This window comes from Bactrocera latifrons, unplaced genomic scaffold (assembly GCF_001853355.1).
Source record: "Bactrocera latifrons isolate USDA-ARS-PBARC rearing strain unplaced genomic scaffold, ASM185335v1 scaffold_20, whole genome shotgun sequence".
NCBI classification, from domain to species: domain Eukaryota; kingdom Metazoa; phylum Arthropoda; class Insecta; order Diptera; family Tephritidae; genus Bactrocera; species Bactrocera latifrons.
The window spans coordinates 1,406,936-1,430,248 of record NW_017535519.1 but is presented as its reverse complement, the minus strand read 5'-3'; the positions used below and the strand labels follow the sequence as shown (position 1 = coordinate 1,430,248).

The 23,313-nt window shown below is 35.4% G+C and overlaps 2 protein-coding genes across 3 annotated transcripts in view; one reads left to right on the top strand and one right to left on the bottom strand.

Moving 5' to 3' along the window:
• The window catches only part of LOC108968019 (flotillin-2), a 402,447-nt gene that overhangs the window by 165,538 nt on the left and 213,596 nt on the right, over positions 1-23,313 (bottom strand). The gene's annotated exons all lie outside the window — the stretch shown is intronic.
• Positions 1-23,313, top strand: part of LOC108968008 (glucose dehydrogenase [FAD, quinone]) — a 40,409-nt gene that overhangs the window by 9,850 nt on the left and 7,246 nt on the right. The gene's annotated exons all lie outside the window — the stretch shown is intronic.

The following is a 23,313-nucleotide window of genomic DNA, read 5'->3' as shown; positions in this document are numbered from 1 at the left end:
GCCAGAAAACATCGATGCCGTACGTGAACTGATAATGCAAGACCGTCATGTAACATACCTTCAGATAGAGGCATGCCTATACATTTCTCCCACCAGCATACATTCGATATTGCATGAACACCTGGCCGTAAAAAAGGTTTGTTCTCGTTGGATCCCGCACAATTTGACAATCGCTCAAAAAAATGCTCGTGTGGTTGGGTGTAAAGAAATGCTGAAAAAATACGATCGCGATGCTTCAAAAGACGTTTATAAGATCGTCACAGGTGACGAATCATGGATCTATGCGTATGAGCCGAAACAAAACAGCAATCGACCGTGTGGGTCTTCCAAGACGAGCCAAATCCAACGAAAGTTGTTCGTGGAAGAAGCACTTCGCAGCAAATGATCGCCTGTTTCTTCGGCAAAACTGGTCAAGTGGCGACTGTTCCGCTTGAGCAACGTAGGACGGTCAATTCTGAGTGGTACACCACCATTTGTTTGCCTGCAGTCTTCGGAGAAATTCGAAAAACGAACAAGAGAAGACGAATCATTGTGCAMCATGACAATGCGAGCTCTCACACATCGGCTTAAACCAGCGCCTTTTTGACCGGTCAAAACGTCGAATTGATGGGTCATCCGCCGTACAGCCCTGACTTGGCATCCAATGACTTCTTTTYATTCCAACACATCAAGAAAATAATGCGTGGTCAACGATTTTCGTCGCCATAAGATGCTGTTGATACATTCAAAAACCTTGTTTTGGAAGTGTCTCAATCGGAGTGGAAAAAGTGCTTCGAAAATTGGTATGAGGGCATGCAAAAGTGTATAAATCTTGATGGAGAATAGTTTGAAAAATAATAAAACCATTTTCGTTGATAAATATTCCCATTTTAATTATTAGGCCAGAAATATATATAACAGCCCTCGTATAATACCAAACCCACAAGCAACTTTAATCAATCGACCGTAATTTAGCAGAAAGAGAAAACTGGGTCACCCGTTTATAAAGCTGTAGCAAGCGACTGCGATGAAAAGCCGCTTTGATATACACTTTCGATGTACAAATGCATACATGTACATATATTAGTATGTACATACATTATTATATATACTTTTATTTTCATACCAGTGTTACATACATGCACACAACTGTGTTGTTGTTACAGCAACAATTGACATATTTGCCAATCAAACAGTATACCAGCAGTTTGACGGTTAAGTTGACTTTTCCCAGTTGCCGTGGATATGTTGCAAGCGCGTGGTGGCCTGTTTGCAGTCATAAATACGTGTTTATTTTTGCATTGGTGGTGGCTGCACGCATATTTCAACCGCGGAGCTTTGAGGATGAAAATATATCGAGAGTAGTAGTTTTTATTTAATAGCATTTGCGCGATTTTTAGAAAATTTCGCGCCAAAATCGGTCCATATATTATATATTCGGGTTTTCTGTTTCATAAGCTTACACAATACGAGTTGCCTTCCAAAGTACACAGGACTTTAAAAAAAAGCAAAAAAATGTTTTTTTCGGCAAAATCAACTTATTTTATTCAAAATAGTCTCCTACTGTTTCAATACAGCTTTTTGCACGGTCAAAAAGCATGTCGAACGAGTGTTTTAGCTCCGGTGCAAGCCGTTTGAATGGCCTTCGCCTCTGCATAACGCTTTCCTTTCATGGCCAAATGCATTTTTCTGAAAAGATAGAAGTCGCACGGTGCCATATTAGTTGAATACGGGGAATGTTTAAGGGTTAAAATGTGATTTTTGGGCAAATAATTGTCCTTGAAATGTTGGATTCTGAGTAATTTTTGGTCGTCAGACAATTTGTGCGGAAAAAACCGTGCACACACCTTTCGTAAGCCCAAATGTTCGGTCAAAATGCGATAAATCGATGTTTTGGAGATGTTTCAATTCCATTTTGAAGAATTTCAATGATGATTTCGGCTGATTTTTGATGAATTCACGCACAGTTTCACGGTGAACACGAATTTTGATTGGCCCACATGTTGATGATGACTTTGAACCACTTTGAAAACGTTGAAACCACTCGTGTGCTCTGCTCTGGGATAGACAATTATTACCATAAGCTTGTTTGATCAATTGAAACGTTTCGGTAAAAGTTTTACCAATTTTAAAACAAAATTTAATGTTGGCTCTTTGTTCGAAGCTCATTTTCGCACCGATAACACAAATATACTGATACTTAAAACGCAATAACTTCACTTCCAATCGATGAAATGTCATGAAACTGGACAATCGATAAAAATGGCAGATTCTAACGCACCAGTCGACATATAGGTGCCGCCACCAGGGGGCGCTAGATTAAAAAAGTTTTGACTCATTTGGAACGCACCTTGTATAATGAAATATGTTTGTTGAATCGATTTGTCGAACAAAATAAATGTAAATGCTCTTAAAGCAAGTGAAAAATAAAGGTGAAGGTGACTTTTGGCTGCTTTGTAGATGTATACTATATATACATATACGGTATATGGCTGTTTTTTTTTTTTTTGAACTATTGTTCTTTTTTCAATCCTGTCACGAAATTTCCTTGGAAATACGCTAAAAAATTCCCTGAAAAATTTAGCCCTTAATTTTAACATTAAGGACTTGACCAAGGCAGGTAAAAATAGTCCATTGAAAATACACTACAATCGTAATTTTTTATCTTTAAATTCCTGCAGATCAGAGGTATTTTATGGCATCGCTTTGACTTTAGACGCATATTTCTCAGAATCGTTCACTCTACAAAAGTGCCCAGTGCAACAAAGTCGTAACTTACATCGTCGAGATTGTACGGGGCTCTGAACCCGATTTTTCCACGAATTTCGCATATTTTTTGTATACATCTCGTAAATGACAAGAGCTATAGAAAAAATGTGCATGACAAATTTGTAGGAAATTTTATTTGCTATAAAAAAGGTTCGAGGTCAAAGTCACTATCATTAATACTTATCGAGATATTCAACTTTTTAAGTAAGGCTTCATAGAATTTTTATAGGTGGTATGTATAAAAAATGGTATGCTATATATGGTATATAATGATCTTCATACAACAAAAAAGGATCCATCTTGTGTCAAAAAAATTTGCCATTAAACCAAAGACCACGTAAAACCGATATTACTGTTGAGAAAACCACAGCACGGAAGAGCAAAGCCAATCCTTTTAAGTCAGCCAGAGAAATTATGATCGAAATTTATGGCGAATGTGGTCTGAACGTGTCCAGAAAGCTTGTAGGAAGACAACTCAATGAAGCTCAACTTTTTGGACGAATAAGCAGGAAGAAACTACTTTTGCCAAAATGAAACATCAAAATTTCGACTGGAATTGGCAAAGGTCCACAGAGACAAACCAGCACAATTTCAGAGGAACGTGCTTTGGAGCGACGAAACCAAGATAAATGGGATGGGTTCCGATGGAAAAACATTTGTATGCCGTCCACAAGGTCAAAAAACCTTTAAGCCCGGGGCAGTGGAAGTATCATGGTCTGGGGTGCATTTTTATGTCATTACGTAGGGCTATTTGTTCGAATAAATGGTAAAATTTACCGGTTTCAGTATTTGGATTTATTGAAAAATAATATAGAGCGAATTGTACTTGTATTCATGCACATAAACTGGCCATTTAAGCAAGACAATGATCCGAAGCAGACCGCAAAGGTGGTAAAGTATTCGCTGGCCATTGAAAAAATTAGAATACTGGATTGGCCTGCGCAAAGCCTGGATCTGAATCGAATAGAAAATTTATATTATGATGTTAAGACCAAAATAGCAACGATGTCAAAAACTGGTGGAGAGCATGCAGCGAACATGTGAAAAATGGTGGATATAGTACAAAATACTAACGAAGTGAGCAATTTTATGCTATTTTTAAACAATTTTTATAAAGTTTTGTGTCTTTTTGTAAAACCTTTTCAGATTGTGCTATTTATGTGTCTCACAAGCCATTTAGGATATTGATGTATACAATTTTTGACGAAAATTACGAAAACATTTTTATAATTCCCAAAGACTAAACTTCGCTTTAATAATCGCTGGCTCAAAACCGGTTTTAGACAAAGTTATAGTATAGTTTCTCAACAAAATATGTGACCCTTTCGAAAATACAGTTTAATTTTGTGTGGAAATTCTTCTTTTCTTGATTAAGTGTATTTCAAACTTGTCAGGTCTGAAGAACACTGGTTTTTTAAAGGAGGTTTGAACAAGCAAATCGTTCTTATGGCTTATCAAGGGATTTTACTTTTATGTTCTTCGCTTCGGATTACTACCTGCCTCGAATTTATATCACCTTGTAAGTTTTAACCACATTTGGACCAATCGATAAGATAGAAAACCTTACCGAATGCAAAATGTCACAGTTCTTTGGAAATAGACGGTGTATACATGTATATGCCTCTTGTCTGTTCCGATTTTGCGCGATTAAGGCTGAAATACTGTAAATAACACAGTGAATTAGAAAAACTATGTTTAGTTAGTTAATGAAAGGCTCAAGGTGCTTTGATGTTGTATGACCCAACTTCAAGGGTTTTCTAGCATCGAAAAGGCCGACCCAACGCTCAAGGGGTTATATACAGTTAGAATTTTCAAAAAATCCATACATATACTAAAGAATAGACACAGAAAGTTTTATACCGTTTCGGTGAAAATTTCGAAGTTACACGCATAAGGCGTTTGAGAGTGCTTGAATGTATATTCCAAACTTTAAACGCGTTTTTCATAAAATGGTGTTTTCAAGGTTGGTGATTAACATTACTCGAAAACGGCTAGACCGCTTAGTCTCAAATCTTAACACGACTTTCTTAAGGCAATTATACGAAAATTTTTTCTCACCGATAAATATTTTTTATAAACAATTTCAGGCTGAAAATTGGTCAAAAATGCATTTTTTCGCAAAAACCGACATTTTGTCAAGCAATTTTATTTGCTTGTTCCTTTGATTAATTACTACATTTATCATTACTTTAACGAAATGTGTTAGGGTTTTTAATTTCATAGGATCCTGTTCAGAGATATAGTGGTCACCACAAAACGTCCTTTTTGAGAGAAGCTTCTGGAGTTCAGCTGTGGATCATTTCCAAATAAATATTTTTACCAATACCAAGTCTTGAAATAAAGTAAAAAATACCTTATATATGTAAAATTTTTGGATCAATAAATATGAAAGTTTTCTCAGAAAAAATCTGCGCAATTCGTTTTTTTTTTGTTTTTCTAACTACATATAACCCCCTAAGGCACAAGTGAAAATTTTTAATTTCTATTTCGAAATTTAGTCTTAGGAGAATATGGCAACCCACTGCACATCAAAAATGTTCGAAATTGCTAGCAGTAACATGAAAAACAAGGTGGTACCGAAGCTACATAGTTACTAAAAAAAATTCCTCTGTGCAGGGTATATTAGGTTCGGTGCAGCCGAAGTTAACGTTTTTTCTTTGTTGCGGTTAAAAACATCACGACAAATTTAAGAAACCCTATTTAAGGGTATGAAAATATCGTATTCGTATTTCATAGATTTATCTATTTACCTTGCGTTACTCCCCCCAGAAACAATTGAAAACTTACGTATGCTCACTACTCCAAACCTGCTTAATTACCGTTAACTTACACGTACATGTATCTAAGCATGAGTGTGGTGCGCAATTTTTTCCAATAATTGGCGTTTTATTTGAAGTTTCTATGCGCGGCGCTCACCTCTTTTGTTTAGACAAATATTTAACATCACTTGTTATTTCGCCGCGCAAGCACTTGGGAGCACAAACAATGCTTACCATCACATGTCATGTCAACAACAAACACAGCTGCACAAAAACAACAAGGACTGGTTAAAAGCAGCACCTATAAATTATATGCCGTAAATTAATGAAAATATGGTCATTTTCACACTTGTAGCGGTTGAGGGTCCCGCCAGTGGGCTAGCTACTCAAATATATTTGTTTCCGCGATTTTATATATACAAAATTTCATACTTATTTTGAATTTCTTACTTTTAACGCCAACACGCCAAAAGTAAACAAAGGAACTTTCGCTGCTTGCATTGCTTTAAATGGTCCCTCAGTTGCTTAGGCTTACTCTATAACTCTGAAGCTCACTTGCCAGGCGCTTGTGTCCATCCAAGTGTGGTGTGATGCTGGTTACTCTTTGTTTTATTGTTATTTAACATATTATTGCCGAATTTTATAATAAACTCCAGTGACGGTACTTACTTTCGTTATAAAAGCTGCTGTTTCTATAGCATAATACAATTTTCCCTTCCGTTTTTTCTCCCAAAAGTTCATGATTTGGACGCAACTTTAACGGTTTGCTAATATTTTATGTCTCTTCTATACTTCCTGCCTTTCACAATTCCTGTTTAACAACTCTTAGGTTATTGTTAACAGTAAATTGTGACCTCTCCTCGTTAGTGCATTGCCTCCTTGTGATGTAATTAAAGTTAAAATATTAGCCAACACACTCACTATAAAGCAGACCTTGTTGCGAAATTATTTATTATTAATACCTTTTTTAACTTGGTTGTTACATGCGACTGTGCTCAAAAGTTAGGGTGGATTTTTTTATAAAACGCAAGTTCGTTATGCTGCTCAATCAATTTCAGTCCCGTCTGATAAGAGGCACTTTTTTCAGGTTTTTTACAGTTCCCGGAACAGTCGAAATAGGCTTCTCCCGGTATAGCCTTCAAGCCTAAAGTAATTCTAGGGTTAGGTGGGTTTGAAAATTTCCAAAAATCGATTTTTTTTGTTTTTTGTTTACTTTATTGAATTCTACAATACCTCTAGAATATAGTCCTAAATTTTAAAGTTGATCTGTGTAATAATTTCGGAGATAGAGAATTGAGTACTTGTGCACTCAAGTCAAGCTGCACTAAGTACACTGTCTGTCGCGTTTTTCTCGAGGCTGTGTTTTTGAAGTCGGTGGACACGATTTCTCGAAAAGTTGTCGACCGGTTTAGTTCGTATTGTGCACACGTTTTTGAAATAATATTATCTAGTTATTGAACGAAGGATTGTTTCTTGTTTCATTACAACTTATTTTTCTGATCAAAAAACTCCGAAAATTTTACCAATTTTTTTATTGGTATTTTTTGTTCAAAGTCCGAGAAAAGAAGGACAATTTTAATATTTTTTTATTTCGTACGTTCAAAAACGAGATTTAGACATTTACTAACTGAATATGCTTAGTTTTTTTTTATTTTATATGAACCCATAATAAGTTATGCTGTCCACGGCGAGAGCACTTTTTTGAGAAAGGGATATGTGGTCTCAACGGCGGAATTTTCAACATTTTTGTATCGAAATTTCAGGAGATATTGTTCGAATATATATCTTTGATATAACAAATTATATTTTCCAAATATATGATTGCTTGTATTAAAAACAAAATCGTAAAAATACCTTTTTGGAATATGACAATATATTTTTCGCTGACTAGTACCTGAAATTTGGCTACCAAAGCCTACAATTGACTTATACGATCCACCCACACACATCTCTCAAGAGATTATCCTTAGCAGGCGGCCCGTGGAAAACTTTCGACATCACACTTCCAAGGTCTCGAAGTTTAAACTAAGAATTCTATATAGATCCTTCACTCCTAAACATATGGTTGGCAAGGCAAGGCTACGATTTGTCATGAACTTGACACACAAATGGTAATTTCAAGTATACAAACAACTAAATCCCGAATGAAATGTTATGACTAAATACTTGTCTTAAGTTTATTGTTGGTCAGTGACTTGCTGACTTGACTTTCCATATACTCTCACAAAAAGAAATTCACAGATACGATAAAAATTACCGGCATGGAAATTAACAATATGAAATTACATTATTTATGATGAGCACCTCCTCTCTGCCAAAAAGGACAGTTTCAGTTCAAAAACCGGCACATAATATCAATCGAGTGATCTTTGGGCCCTCATACCGAAAATTTTGCTTCTTAGCGGTATTATTGATCTATATATGTTTTAGGGTGTTTGTTTTTTTAAGTATAAATTTTTTTCAGTCCTGTCACGAAATTTTCGTGGAAATACCCTAAAAAAATTCCCTGAAAATTTTAGCCCTTAATATTAACAATAAGAACTGTACCAAGGCAGGTAAAAATTTTCCATATAAAATGCACTACAATCGTAATTTTTTAGCTTTAAATTCTCGGCATTCTGGCACCGCTTTGACTTTAGACGCATATTTCTCAGAGTTGTTAGCTCTACAAAAGTGCCAAGTGCAACAAAGTCGTAACTCACACCGTCGAGATTGTACGGGGCTCTAAACCCGATTTTTCCATGAAATTCGCATTTTTTTTGTATATATCTCGTATATATCACAAACGTGTAGGAAATTTTATTTGCTACAAAAAAAGTCCGAGCTCAAAATCGGTATTTTAATACTTCTCGAGATATTCAGCTTTTTAAGTAAGGCTTTATACAATTTTCATAGATGATATGTAATAAAAAAGATTGAACGGAAAATTCTGCTTCTGTGCGTAGGTTTGGTCAATGATGTGCAATGTCAATAAAAACCAACAAAATAAAATTTTAAATTTGCTAAAACCTTATGATAAACACGTTTTGAATTTTCAGAAGCTCTTCTCGAAATTACACGGCATAGATTGTATAACTCGCTACTGAGTGATTGCAAAAATATAGTTGGTTTTATAACATTTTCCTTGTATATATACACTAGGCATCAAATAAAAAATGGACTTTTAAATAAAAGTGGTCAATTGAAAGTATAAATTTTGAAAAAAATACAAAACTTTTAGTTTAAAAGTAAATTTACTAATTAATATTGCCTTTTTTTATACATCTTCGTGCATGTTTTGGCATGCCTCGAACCAAATAATATTTTCTTTGGAAAAATGTCAAGTTGACGCTTCGTCTCTAAGAAAAATTATTCCAAGTTTGTACGGCTGCTTTTTGGTATTTTGGAATCAAAAATTAACCACAAATGCTTAATTGGATTTAAACCCGGTGACCGAGCTGGCCAAGCCAGTTTTTCTTTAAGCCTTCTTCAAAAAAGCGAGTGGTCAGGCGAGATGTGCGTTAGGGGTCGTTATCTTATTGGAAGATAAACGACCCCAAGTTCACTTTTTACGCATTTATTTTCAAACTTTCGCTAAGAATGTCAACATATGAAGCAACCGTCATTCGTAGATCGACTTTAAATACATTACCTACAGCAAATTTTGAGAACCAGCCCCAAACTACGAGAGAACATCCTCGCTTCTTCACTAATGATTATATGCACTGTGGTTTTAAGCGATCCGAAGGTTTACACCACACTCCCTAACGTGTTTTTTAACTCCTTAGCTCGAATTTGAATTAATTAGAGCAAATAACTTTATCTCAAAATGGGGTTGGTAAGTTTTGATTTTTTTTTGCAAACTCTAGTCCTTTTTTCGTACTCGAAATGGAAAACATAGGTAATTTTTTTGCGACATAGTTTTTAAAACCAGATGTTTGTATTTTTCTTTTCATTGTACCAATTTAAACAGCCAAACCAAAACTTTCAATAAAATCCCGCAATAATATTTTAAGGTTTTCAGGAGCTTTCTTCGTACAAGTCGTTCAGTGTATAGAAATTTTGGACCTTGGACCTCCCACCTATTGAGTCTTGCATCTCTTCCTGCTCTTGAAGTATTCAAAAATCTTTCTTGCCTCTCCGACGGAAATGGAATATTTTTCATATATTTTCTGATACGTTTCATCCCTCTTCCCTTCTTCTACAATTAAGATTCGATTCTCTTCAATTTTTCGTATTTTTTTTTTACCAAGAAACAGAACAAAAACATTTTCACCATAACAGAATTCCCTTAATAAATGCAAATTTATTAAATCTGTAGTAAAGTGCAGTTTTACCTAGAAAGAAATGAACCAAAACTAAAATTATACTTTCATTTGACGCGCACTCATGGGCTCACCAGCGAAGACTAATCACTCTCGATGGATTAAATATTTTTTGCGTCCAAATAATAAGTGCAAATATTGCTCCAACTGTTTATTTACATAATGGTTCATCTACATGAAAGGATTTATGAATTTATTCTTAAGCGAAAATGTAGGAAGTAAATGAGTGATCTGAGCTTGCCAGTACATATTACATTTATACTTTCATTTGATGCCTAGTGTAAGTATATCTAATACTATAATTTCATACACTACTGCACTACTACAAGTGTAATAAAATTTCCAGTTCCATCCCTACCCTACCCTACGTTACCTGTGAAATTTCTATACAACGACTTGAGTTGGATAGGTCAGTAATATAGTAGCTATAGCTTCTTTTTAGGAAAAGGGCGTGTGATAATTTAAAGGTCTTCGATGTTACTTTTTGGTGTTACAAACATTGTAGACAAATTATTATACCCTGTTCAGCGAATAAAATATCACCAAGAAGCCTGACAAACTGAGAGCGTGGATGATAAATGTTATGCTCCAACAAAAAGCAAATCGGATTGCTCTCTGTGGCAACGAAAACAACAAAATTTAATTGCAGAAACTTGTTTTAATTTATTAGTTAAATATATGTACATATATATGAATGTATGTATGTACATATGTATCATTTGCCCTCCACAATTTGAAATAATTTATTACAATAATTCATTTGCAAAATAAAAATAAAAACCAATGAGTTTAGTGTGACATTTCACACTTTTCACCTGCTGACTTATTACATAGTAGGGCTATTGCAACATACAACCATTTTGAGCAAATATAAATATGAAGTATACCTAAAAGTGTCATAATATTCAGGTAATAAGCAAGCACTAGCAACATTTTTTCATTTTCATGTTATATTTGCCGTTATTTTTTCCAATGCTAATATTTCATAAAGTTGAGTTGATAAATTGGTAAATAGTTCATTTTCGAAAGTGAAACAAAACTGCTAACAGAAATTCACGCTTTCACTAAGGTACAGTTAGGTAGAGCAGATGTCTGACGACACACCTAGGTCTCTGATAGGTTCATTGTGAAACCAGCGGGACTGAAATCTCCTTCATCTAGTTTGCGCTCTCTGAACCACACTGTGAATGATGAATGCCGATGAAGATCATTAACACAAAAAGTTTTGCCTGAGAAAGCGCTGTCAAAAAACACAAATGAAGATATTTTATAGTCTGTTTTTCTGCTCACTTTTGACAGCTTCTACAACTGTCATTGCATCGGATTCATAGTCTGCTGGGATAACTGCTAATTAGACAGGTCCTGTTAGCGCTCTCATTAGAGTTCCAATGACATTCCTTTTGAATAGTCAGCATGTGCGGTCCATATGTTTGATGATTAAATCTATGCAGGTACAGGTAACCAGTTACAATACAAGTATGACTTCCCTCTCTTACGCAGTGTAATTTTAGGTTGGCTAGTTCATCTGCTGCCCAGTTACCAGGAAAATCGCTATGTTTTGAAACCCATTGCAGCTTTATCGTAAAATTTAATTTTGTTATTGACACCCTAAAAGTTGTCTCAAAACTTACATATGGTAGGGTGTATCTATTCAATATACAATATTTACAGACTTACAGCTGGGTAGCTCGAATTCCGAGATCCTTACCTAATTTAAGCTTAAATGACTGGACTAAAATTTTATCGCAAAGTATGACATTTTTGATTTCATTCAATGGAGCTTGCAGATCACTCTAATACAAATTTCAGGTTTGTTGCCCATTGTTTGTTTTTCGAAGAACATTATTCCGTGTGCGTCTCCGCACATAGACGCCAAAATTTCCCAGTTGACTGTTGCCTCTTATTTTGACTGGATTAATAAAATCTTTATATATAAAAATTACGTGTTGTGTTGTTTGTCCGCGAGAGACTCCCAAACTACTGAACCTATTTTAGTAAAATTTAGCACACTGTATCCAGTTCGAGCCAACTTAGAAGATGGGATGGTGAAAAACATACATAAAGAAAAAATACAGTGACAGCTTTATTAAACGGACAACTCTATTAACTGGACAGAAAGAGTATAAAATGTATACCATAGCAACGAGGCCGGATCCACTAGTATAATATAATAATCGGGTGGCTATCGATTCTTCGGATGTTGAGACTGAAGTATGTAAAGACATGTCGTATGAACTCTTTCTTGTTTTGAGTTGAATAATTCTATTTATTGTGGTGTTGGGTTAGTCATTTCAAAGAAAGTAAAGTAAATTAAATTTCTTTATTCATTCTCGTCAAAGAGTTACATATATGTTGGCAAAGTGTTATATACGCATGTATAGCCTCATTGACTCATTTAGTAGTTGCAGTATTTTCGTTTTATCATACTTGCAACAAATCTCCTCGGTATATTAAATTGCGGCTATCCTTGTTGTTTCCGATATCATTTCAATACTCACTTAAAGAGGTAAAATGTATTCTGAAATGTAAAATGTATTGTCGACTTTTAAAACAAGAGCCAGCTAGCTCAATATTGGTCACTTGTCTTTTTTTTTTTAACTCTAACCCACTCCTTCTAGGGAGTAGAAAAAGCCACTTGAAATCATTTATTGAAGCTTAACTTTGAGAAAATAAAATCTAACTTTCTACGCTCTAGTGGAAAGTTATTTAGAATATTACTAGTACCATATTGTCTTGAGGACTTTACGTCGAGTCTTTTCTGACTAGTGTTTTCTTGAGTTGTAAAATAGTATTCAATTATGTCAGTTGTCAGAGCATATAGCAGAATTTAATAAGATATTTTTTACTGCTTTACAATTATCTCGAAGTTATGGACTCTGCTGAAATGTAAAATGTATTTTTGCAACTGACAAATATAGAATTTTTGAAATGTTGGTTGCACTCAATTTAAGTCTTAATTAATCAATCTGAGCATAAAATTAGAGCAATCTGAAATGAATAACATATATATTAATATTTTCTGAATGGAATCGCTATTCGCAGCATTTATAAGATTTTTCTCGACCAACAAATTTATTGTTTGCTTAAGAATAAATATGCAAACATAAAACTATTTGAAACAAGTAAGGAAGGGCTAAGTTCGGGTGTCACCGAACATTTTATACTCTCGCATGATAAAGTGATAATCGAGATTTCATTATCCGTCATTTACATATTTTTTTATTTTGCTGAAACTTAATTAGATTAGATCAATTTGTGTGCTTTGAGTATTGAATTGTATTTCCATTTATTTTAATTGCATTGAAAAGTTATAGTCCGATCACGACAATTTTTCCACAAGGGATACCTCAGCTCAAATACCGTATTTGTGTAAAGTTTTATTCCGCTATCATCATTGGTTCCTAATGTATATATTATACAGAGAAGGCAACAGATGGAATTCAAAATAGCGTTATATTGGAAGAAGGCGTGGTTGTGAACCGATTTCACCCATATTTCGCCCCATATGTCATCAGGGTGTTAAGAAAATACTACATACCGAATTTTATTGAAATCGGTCGAGTAGTTCCTGAGATATGGTTTTTGGTCCATAAGTGGGCGTCACCACGCCCATTTTCCATTTAAAAAAAAAACGCCTGGGTGCAACTTCCTTCTGCCATTTCTTCCGTAAATTTAGTGTTTTTGACGTTTTTCGTTAGTCGGTTAACACACTTTTAGCGATTTTGAACATAACCTTTGTATGGGAGGTGGGCGGGGTTATTATCCGATTTTTTCCATTTTTGAGCTGTATATGAAAATGCCTGAAGGAAACGACTCTATAGAGTTTGGTTGACATAGCTGTAGCAGTTTCCGAGATATGTACAAAAAACTTAGTAGGGGGCGGGGCCACGCCCACTTTTCCAAAAAATTACGGCCAAATATGCCCCTCCCTAAGGCGATCCTTTTTGCCAAATTTCACTTTAATATCTTTCTTTATGGCTTAGTTATGACACTTTATAGGTTTTCGGTTTCCGCCATTTTGTGGGCGTGGCAGTGGGCCGATTTTGCCCATCTTCGAACTTAACCTTCTTAAGGAGCCAAGAAATACGTACCAAGTTTGATCATGATATCTCAACTTTTACTCAAGTTACAGCTTGCACGGACGGACAGACAGACATCCGGATTTCAACTCTACTCGTCACCCTGATCATTTTGGTATATATAACCCTATATCTGACTCTTTTAGTTTTAGGACTTACAAACAAGCGTTAGTTGAACAAAACTATAATACTCTCTTTAGCAACATTGTTGCGAGAGTATAAAAATAATAGCTTCAGACTGGTGCCTGTAATAGCATTTGCTCGCCACACCGACTTTTCCATTTTGATTTTAACATGACTGAGTTACTTTACCGAAGCGAAATGTTACACATTTCCCAAATTCGTAAGAGTTTGTTGACAAATTTGTAATTATGGCTAGGAAATAAGCCATGGTAACAGTCGTCGCTGGAACTGTGCGTGACTATCAGTTGTAACACAACACAATCTTATATTTATAATGTGGAAACATTTGTCAAAAAAAGCCAAATGAACTAAATATTGCAAATAAAATAAACAACAATTAAATGTACCATAGAAAATATGTATTTTTTGTGCGTCATCTTTTTCGTTATTATGTAATTATGCAAACATTGAATTGAGCCTTTGGAAACAAGTCTAATCCCAATCGCTTAGTAAATGTTATTTTTACTAACTTTTACATGAAAGTGAGCGCATGCTGTATTTGGAATATGGTTCTTCTAGCTCTCAATTATTTGCTCATTTGTTGAAACAACCGATATCGAACTATGCTAGCATATACATAGCTACCATACAAACGATCAAAACTAACTTCTTATAGGAAAAATTTGTTTAGTTTCCTAGATATCTTTCCGAAATTTTGCATATATTAATTTTTAAAGCCACGCCATAATATCTGAAGAAATTTTCAACATCAAACTACTACATGATATAGCTGCCATACAAACTGAACGACCAAAATTAAGTTCTTGTATGAAAACGTTTATGTTTGATAAGATATCTTCACGACAAGTTAGCATATATTATTTTTCTAAGCAATGCTAAATTTTTTTAAGCACAGACTGACAAATAGCTGACACACAAAATGTATTACTGGTGTATCGATATGAAAAGAGCGTTTTTTGTTTTTTTGTGAAAATGAAATGCCAATTTTAGATGAGAAGGTAAATTATTTTATTTTATTTTGACCATTTTTTTTTTGATGTTTCCCCACCTTGCTGGCATTTTGTGGATCCCATGCCAATAGAAATGTTAGTCTTTTGAATCAAACCAATCAGACAGCCAATTTTCGACTTCTGAAAATGGAAACAAATGGTAACCGGAAGCAGCTCAAAGCCAGGCACTCTGATTGTATCCTGAACCAATTTTGATTTGTCGTGTAACAAAATTATTTGTGTGCTGTCTTCTTGCCTATTATGGTAATTTTTCGATCAATGCATGGTCCAAATTGATCATAAGTGGTCTATATCGATTAGTATTGAGAGTGTCACCAGGTTTTAGAAGCTTATAATATACCACACCCTTCTGATCCAACCAAACACAGAACATTGCCTTCTTACCGAATCGATCTGCTTTTGCAGTCGATGTTGTTGATTGTCTCAAGATTTTCTCCGTTTGGTATTCTTAAAATAATACCATTTTTAGCGTCAGTCACAACTCGCTGTGAAGCAGATTTTCGTACATTTTCTTTCAAGCAAAATTTCACTAGTGATTCTTCGGTTTTCCATTTGTCTTTTATTCAATTCTTGTGGCACCCATTTTCCACACTTTTCGATCTTTTTCATAGCTTTCAAACAGTCTGAAATTGTTTGTTGTACAACATTTAACATAGCTGCCATTTGCAAAGTATCATCTTCAGCCAATATTGCCTGCAGTTCAGCGCATTCAAATGCTTTCTTGACCTTCCCAGTTCCATATTTCTCACTTCAAAACCATAATTTCCGTTGAACCGTTGAAACCATATTTTGCATGTTGCTTTTAATAGAGCTTTACGCAAATCATTACCTTTCGGTGCAAAATTTGACACTTTCAACACAATGAAAGAATGTGATGTTGTTTGTTCAATGACCGTAAGGTTATTGAATAAGCTTGTTTAAGGCTCGTTCACAACCAATGTTTCCTACACTTCTACATATCTCAACGCTCACTTAATTGCGCCACCACTGTTATAGAAAGTTCTTTATTTGTGAAGGGTATTCCAGCTTCGTTGCAACTAAAGTGAAAGATTTGTTTTTCTTTAAATTATTCTTTGATTTGAAATAAATTATTTTAGAAAATTCTACCGACTCTTAAATAATAAATTAATTATCTTTCGATATTAATATATTCAAAGCAAAAATGTCAATACACTTTCCCTTTACATTTCATGCATCAAATTAGCGTGTTTAGTCTCCGCTTAAACGACCTTGGTTAAAGGTGGAATACTCAAAGAAATATTACACAATGACAACACTTCAAAGCTTTAATGTGTTATTAACTTTAATGGCATGTGGTAAGACAATATGGAAATAGTAGCAACAAAAAGTGGGTAACATTTAATTATCTGGAGCGCTATAATAACAAAAGAAAACTTTAAACTTGACTGGCTGACATAATCAACAAAGGCAACAATCGTCATTCTAGCGCACTAAAGGTTAAATCCGTAGACACATTCATCATTTGCGCGCTGGACATTAAAGAAGTGTCAAAAGAAAGCCAAAGCAACTATTTTTCAATGCATTTCCTCTTAAGTGGGTAAATTTAGCTACCTTTTGGCGAGCGCGTTTCCAGCGCCACAGCACAGCAGAAATCCCTACTGGTGATCAAACGCTAACTCTGTACGAAATGTGTGCACAAAAGACTTAAGAAACGAACTCGCTGCATGTGGGCCGCACAAAATACAAAAACGGCGTACGAAAATGACTGCCGGTGCGCTACCGGCTCTCTAGTGTGCCGCTGAGTAGTTTTCAATGTTAATTACAACAATAAAAAAAACCACACAGCGCTGCTGATATGCAAGTCAGACGCGCAGTCGTAAGCGTGCTGTTGTTGTGCAGCCGCCTTAGCACAGCAATTATGTAATTTAGCGGCAAACAGGAATGCTGCGTTGGGTTTTCTCCGAAGCATGTGTAATACAAACAAAGATACATGTATGTTTATGTATTGTTGAATTTTTTTATTTATTTTTTTTATTTTAATTGATTTTAAACTTACGAAAAAAGGCATAAACAAACTATTGTGTAAATAATATTTTCATTTTAATGCGGTGAGTCTACATTCAGTTCACTTCAGTTGTTAAAAACAAAATTGATAACGCTGCCTGCACCTTTAAATGTTGTTGGCGATTAAAACGCAAGATTTTCATGCCTGGCAAGTCTCAACATTTCACATTGAACATCATTACAACTGCGTAAATATTTATATACTTAAGTACATGTGTGTGTGCCTAAGTATTTGTGACACATAAATATGTATCATTATTGATATCCGGTTCGTTGTGACCGCATTTTTTGTACCGAGAGGTTAAAATCGACACCGAATTATCAAATCAAAGCTATTATTAAATTAAATGTAAGTTGTCGGAAATATGCGGTTTAATTATAGGCCAACATATATATACATAGGTGGGTATGCATTTATTTAAAAGCTTAAATTCTAGCTGCCAGATTGTCGGTGCTCCACTTTTTTTAATTTTAAATTGCAACAAGAACATTTAAAATATTGAAAGTAGGTCAAGTGTTAGGAGATTTGATTGAATTTCTGTAAGAACATAATAGTTTCTTAGATAATGACTTAATGACATAACAAATTTTGAAACAGTTGACAAAAAAACACAGTGGTACAAACCATACCACTAAAAACTTATTCAATAACAATATGCAACAACAAGTGTGGAAGGACTATGTTAGCGTGTAACCGAACCTTTTATAATTTTGCAAGGATCAACGCCGGCTAAAAATCTTCAGGTGTTGAACAAACTTTTTATTAAACACGTAAGGAAGGGCTAAGTTCGGGTGTCACCGAACATTTTATACTCTCGCATGATAAAGTGATAATCGAGATTTCATTATCCGTCATTTACATATTTTTTTATTTTGCTGTAAATTAATTAGATTAGATCAATTTGTGTACTTTGAGTATTGAATTGTATTTTCATTTATTTTAATTGCATTGAAAAGTTATAGTCCGATCACGACAATTTTTCCACAAGGGATAACTCAGCTCAAATACCGTATTTGTGTAAAGTTTTATTCCGCTATCATCATTGGTTCCTAATGTATATATTATACAGAGAAGGCAACAGATGGAATTCAAAATAGCGTTATATTGGAAGAAGGCGTGGTTGTGAACCGATTTCACCCATATTTSGYACATGTCATCAGGGTGTTAAGGAAATACTACATACCGAATTTTATTGAAATCGGTCGAGTAGTTCCTGAGATATGGTTTTTGGTCCATAAGTGGGCGTCACCACGCCCATTTCTGCAATTTCTTTCGTAAAATTAGGTGTTTCTGACTTTTTTGTTAGTCGGTTAACGCACTTTTAGTGATTTTCAACATAACCTTTGTATGGGAGGTGGGCGTAGTTATTACCCGACTTCTTCCATTTTTGAACTGTATATGGAAATGCCTGAAGGAAACGATAGTAGCGATAGTAGTTTCCGAGATATGTACAAAAAACTTAGTAGGGGGCGAGGAAACCCCCATTCCTAATGCGATCCTTTGTGCCATATTTCACTTTAATATCTTTATTTATGGCTTAGTTATGACACTTTATAGGTTTTCGGTTTTCGCCATTTTGTGGGCGTGGCAGTGGGCCGATTTTGCCCATCTTCGAACTTAACCTTCTTATGGAGCCAAGAAATGCGAGTACCAAGTTTTATCATGATGTCTCAATTTTTACTCAAGTTACAGCTTGCACGGACGGACGGACAGACCGACATCCGGATTTCACCGCTACTCGTCACCCTGATCATTTTGGTATATATAACCCTATATCTGACTCTTTTAGTTTTAGGACTTACAAACAACCGTTATGTGAACAAAACTATAATACTCTCTTTAGCAACATTGTTGCGAGAGTATAAAAATTTAGTGAAATACTACCATTTTATTGTTTGACGAAATCGTGAATGAATTACAATCAAATTTGGTATTATATTATTATTATTATTATCTTTATTATTTTATTATTTATTATTTGTTTAGTACTATATTTTACTTCCCGTCATCGAAAATTATTTTGAAATAGTCTTCTTGTGACATATTTGTGATATAAACTTAAACGAAAAGGCTCTATTTAATATATCAAGTAACAAAAACGTCCGCCAAAGTACCGGAATCCATTACATGAGGGATATAACGTTGAGAACAAGACCAATTTCATTTATATCGTCCAATACCAAATTATTAATATAGTTTTTAAACTTTTAAGAAGGTAGGTGTGTAGGTATCAGTGCAGCCCTGTTGTCTATCGGGCTCAATTAGCACTTGATGTGCCATTTTGTTGCACTATTCGTAGAACCTTCTGTATCTGCTATCACGTTTCACCTTCTCTCTCAAACCATTTTGAGCTTTCGATGAAACTACTTATGTCTGATATGCCTTTATGGGAAATACATTCACGGTTTGGTGCTTGATGGATTCCAAGTGTTTTGTGTCGGATCTGTGCTAGGGCTTGGCATTCATAGAGAAAGTGGAAAATTGTTTTCTTGTTCCCGGCTATTCCGCAGTCTCGGCAGATGTTGTTCTAGGACATGCCCATTGCCCTGTTGTGGTAGCTGTTACTCTATATATACTTTTCTTTCACCTATTTAATAAGTCGTTGGTTCTTGTCCTGTCATATGTTGGCCATAATTGTTTTGTTATGATGCATTTTGTAATGTTTTTCTATCTGCTATTCGTGACTGATTCAAATTATAAATTGATCGCTCTTTTGATCGATCTTAGCCGGTTTCGCGTTAGCTCCGCCTCGGATTCTTTAAGGAAAGCTCCTGCTTTTACCAACTCGTCTGCTTTTTCGTTACCGAAAATGTTCCTGTGACCGGGAACCCACATCAAGTCTAGTTGGAGCTTGTCTTTTATTGAGCTTAGTGCTTTCTCGCAGTTGTGAACTATATTGGAATTTGTCATGAGCGAAGACAAAGCCAGGAGCGCCGCCTAGCTATCCGTAAATATAGTTGCTTTATGCATATTCTAGTGGCTTTCCAATAGAACTTCGGCTTTTCTACGCCCAGTACTTACGCTTGGAAGATGCTAGCCGAGTTCGGTAGACGTATAGAGAGAGAAATGCCTAGATCAGCGGAGAATACCCCCGCGCCTACTCTGCAGCTCATTTTGGACCCATTGGTATAGACTGAGATGGTATCCTTCTCCCCTATTGAGCCTGTTCTCTATCCTCGCCTAGATGGTATCCTCACATGGAATTGTCTACCGAAATTCCGCTTTGGGAGAATCTAGTCTGATGTATTGATGGTGAGCTTATTTACGATTACACTATGCCCGTAGTTCTGCTGATTTCAACCACCCAGTTCTTTTATACTTATAGCCGCAAATGCTGCTGTTTTGTGAATAAAGAGATCCATAGGTAGTTGATGCAGAACCACATTGAGCGCGTCAGTCGGAAATGACCTGATTGCGCCAGTAACACCCGCACATGCTGCTCTTTGTATTTTACTTAATTTTCTGATGTTGTATTGTTTCTTTATCGATGGCTACCATACCAGATCTCCATATGAAAGTATAGGTCTTACGACAGCCGTCTTGCTGACAATTGTCTTGCAAGTATAGTATAGGCCCTATATGCTTTATTTATTATTTTTTCTATATTTATTTTCCAGGACAGTTTGGTGACAATCTCCACCCCCAAGTATTTAGCTGTGGGGGATAGAGTGAGTGCTTTAGCTTTTAGTACCGAGATTTGGGTTCTGCTTGTGAATAGCATCAATTCTGTTTTGTTCGGGTTAACTCCTAGTCCATGTGTCTTGGCGTAGTGCTCTTTTTATAAACTCGCTGACTCTTGAAAGAAGCATGCCTGTTACCAACAACACTATATCGTCTGCATATGCCTCTGCTTTCACTCCCCCACCGTTTAGTTGGAGTAGTATTTCGTTCAGCGCTACAATTCATAGAAGTGGGGAGAGGACAGCTCCTTGAGGGGTCCCACTACTCACATAACTTGTTTGTGTTGCACTTTTTTATAAAATTTACTTACCACTTAATTTTATAAAATTTTTGATTAATTTACTCGGTAATCAATGTAGACTATATTGAAACCAAAGAAAGATCTGGGCTCGTAACAATGACCTTTGGCATTGCTCAGGTATACTCGAGTACCTGCAATTTATAAATAAATAACTCATACACCGTTCGACATATTCGGTGCAAAGTTTATTAGAATAATGAATTCCCTTATTGTGTAGTATAGTCCTTATTAACTGTCCTCTGACGTTTGACAAATGCCCAAACATTTGCAATAATGTTTAGATCGTGGCTCCGCGGTGGCCACGGATGTACAACTTGCTTTCTTTCATTTAAAATTTTCGTGGGTAACCATCCTTTATGACATGGGCCGTTGACGTGCTGTAAAATCCAGTCGACAGTTGGAAAAAGCTGATTGCCCGGTCTGTTTTAAAGTGCCCTCAATTGGTAACAAATCTCCGAAGTCGTAGTAAGACAAACATCCGCAAAATATCAACGTGCCACCTCCGTATCTGTTTAACGCCTGAACTGCATAAATGCAAAAAATGATTACTAAACGAACCCTGGCACTGGAATACAGTCTCATTTGTCCACAATACGTTGTACTAATACTGTGTATGCTTTTGGATGTACTCCAAAGCAATGACAAGTGGCTTGCTTTATTAATTTCAGAAATGTCGACCACTTTACATACATACAACGTTTGTGTAATCTCCGGCGAAGTGTACCACCACTGATTTCTTTTCCATTAAGTTGATTCGATACTGCTGCAACTTGGCCGATCCACAGCACAGTTGTCGATCTTGTATGGAATCAGCGGTCAAACATACTTCCACAGTCTATGTAAAAGTGAAATTCTTGCCTAAGCTTTTTAAAGTGATAATAATAAGTAATAAACAATTATGTTAAAATAAATAAATTGCTCGAAAACCCTCTCCTGGTGTCCTTATTCCTTGACTCAGCACCTTCTTCTGATAGGTCTATATACTATCGGCAGCGTAAATTAAAATTTCATGGACTCGCGCTGGAAGATAATATCAAGTATGATTTGATCTGGCGCCAAATTTTCTAATTTTTCCACATTAATATGAGAGTTGTAATAATGTTTCAAAATTTTCAATAAATTGTTTCTCAATGCCTGTTATTTAAGCAGATATAGGGACATTGTTGAAAAATTATCTAACAGTGTTTCCATCGTTTACAGATCCATTATCACCTGTTTTTGGTTTGTCGACTGTAAGTTCCATTCTTTTACGCAAATCGCACTGAATATTTTGCTTCTTTCTCAGAAATCATTCTTTATCTTCTATATGCATTATTTGCTATTATCTGATTTCAAGTCTATAAGAAACTGGAAGAAAATATTCAAAGAATGAAATGTAGGGATGTAATGGAGACCATCCAAATTCGTAGTCATTTGTTCGAACTTGCTTCTGCAAGCATTTGTCAATATCGTTCATCTCAGTTGGTTTGGCTTGACAAATGTATGTAGCATTGTGCAGATGAGGTTTTTAGGTAAGGCATTGCACTTTTTGCTATCCATCATTGTAAATTGAAGAATGTGATCGACGTAGTGTTTACGATAGGTAGCTATTTTCAATTCAGTGGTACTCAATTGCTGAATTTTGTGTTTTACATACAATTCTTCATGTAGTGTTAATTGAACTGATTCGTTTTGAAATTGAGTTCGAACAGGATGACTATGGCGGGTGGATGAAGGTCCATCATTTCGCGATTTTATTATTTGTTGTAGAGGGACATATGATGTGACAAAAAAATTACAGAGCAGTGCTAAATTTACTATCCTTCTCCGCGTCGTTCTCTCTGACCAATGTCGACTTGATAATATGTATTCATATTGTGCCAGCCAATTCCAGTTTATTGCATAACTTTTGATTTTGTTCTGTTGCTTTTTTCCACAAAAGTGCATATAAAACAAACATTTGATAAAAAAAAAAGGAAGAAAACGATAACCAACACTTAAGGGGGTATTCTGGTTCAGAATTTTTTCGGCGCGATAAAAAAAATCAAAACTTATTTTGACTATCCATTTTTTGCATGCTTTTTATTGATATTCTAAGAATATAAAATATAAATAACATAAGAAAAAAAATTAAATTAAAAAAACTGCAGGCGGCGAAGAAACTGATGAAACAATGGCTTGTCCTGGTGTGTAGGAATAAATCCTTTTCGGGACCTAAGATGAAAATTTATGCGAAATACGCGAAGAGTAAAAGTGTAGTTATCGCACTATGAAAGGTTTTT